This window comes from Galeopterus variegatus, unplaced genomic scaffold, assembly GCF_000696425.1.
Source record: "Galeopterus variegatus unplaced genomic scaffold, G_variegatus-3.0.2 Scaffold6284, whole genome shotgun sequence".
NCBI lineage: Eukaryota > Metazoa > Chordata > Mammalia > Dermoptera > Cynocephalidae > Galeopterus > Galeopterus variegatus.
In genome coordinates, this window is record NW_007732395.1 from 92,263 (window position 1) to 94,041 (window position 1,779).

Below are 1,779 nucleotides of genomic sequence, written 5' to 3' on the forward strand. Positions count from 1 at the left end.
GAGTGGTGAGATACATGATCAGTGCCTGATATTGGTGTGGAAATGGCAAGTGGCAGGATGCGTGCCATGTATCTGCCTTCCCTAATGTATAGGAACAGAATGGGCACGGAATACTTGAAATATCCAGGAAAATCTATTGTGAATGCATTATATAGTGTACACAACTTACTATGTGTACAAAAGTGAATAGAGGTTCATCGTGTATTGATCACAGAAATAGAGAATGAAAACCACATTCTAAGATCTTCTGGCCCCATTATTCCATGATCTCTTTCACAGCATTGCATCTATGTTTTCTGAACTGTCATTTGCATTCCTAAATCTGCATTTTAATATAGTCCGAATAGTATTAATTTGCTGTCTTAGGTGTCACAAAACAAAGGATTTCAAATTCTCCTTCTGTTTCTGCCACTTGAGCAGTATATCAGTTAAGTTCCAGTCAAAATTTCAACAGAGAGAATTTAATACAGGGAACTGGTTAAAGAATATTAGAGGATCAAGAGAACAAAAGTATTAGAGAAACACTGAGATAGCAGAGAGGTACTAATACTACCAGGAAGCAACTACCACCCCTAGGGCTGGGAGAAGAAAGGAAGTTGGTTTACCAGAAACTAGATGCCCTCAAGGAGGAGAGGCCATTTGCACAGTGCTGGAACTTCTCTGGGGAACTCAATGAGGCTGGTTCTTCAAATGCACAAAGATCACAGAGACTAGAACATACTGCTGCTGGCACTGTGAAACGCCACTGGCAGGATGATGCTGGCGTGGACAGCACACTAACAGGAAGGAACCAGCCCCTCTCCTCCCTTCTTCCTTCCCATCTCTCTCTAGTGCTCTCTATTGACAAAACCTAATGTGGAAATGACTGACAAAAAGTTTGCAGTGTTCCAACAGCAGCATCATAAAGCAGGGTACAGAAGGATGGGTTTGAGCCAGGACACAATAGCTTATAACTATAACAAGAACCCTGAGGAGTGAGTGAGATAATAATTTTGAAAGCACTTAGTACAATGCCTGAAACACACCTGGTAAGTGCTCAACAATATTAGTGCTCCTTGGTCTCCTTCAATGTTCCTGAGACACTGAAATGGAGCCACATTTCACCAGTATTACCCTTTCCCAGTTGCCTTCTCTTGGCAACATGGTAACGTCGCAAGAAAACATGTTCCAGCTTCACATTATGCATCCTTTTTTATGTCAAAGATCCTTTCGAAACTTTGAAATCAAACTTTCTCTGAGAGCTCTTACTATTTTATATAAGATGTCTTTTGCTTCTGAAGATGCTGTTGTTTTTAATAGCAGTTATTGTTTGTTGTTTGCTTACTATGTGCCAGGAACCATTTAAGCATCTTTGCATGACTTGTCTAATTCTCCCAGCAACCCTATGATAGTGCCTACATTGTACAGATAAGGAAACTCAGAGATTTTAAGTAACTTATCCAAGGCCATACTGCTGTTAAAGATGGAAGGCAGATTTCACCACTCTACAACGCTGCCTTGTGGCCCACCGAAGTCATGTTTCCTTCTACATTTGTTCAACATGGTGAGTGAACTAAACTAACAGCAAACTTAGATGAACAAGTTTGTTCATTTTGCTTTGTGTTGCCAGGGAAGGAGGTAGAATGCACAGTTCTTGCAGGCAGCAAAACTGGAAGCCTTCCTACAAGCAAGACACAGAAATCTTTATATCTCCAAGTCTCACTGCTCTATCCAGGTCCGAAGCATAGTATCAGTCCCTGCCATGGAGAAGGTGTGACTGTGGCGCTGGCCTATGCATTT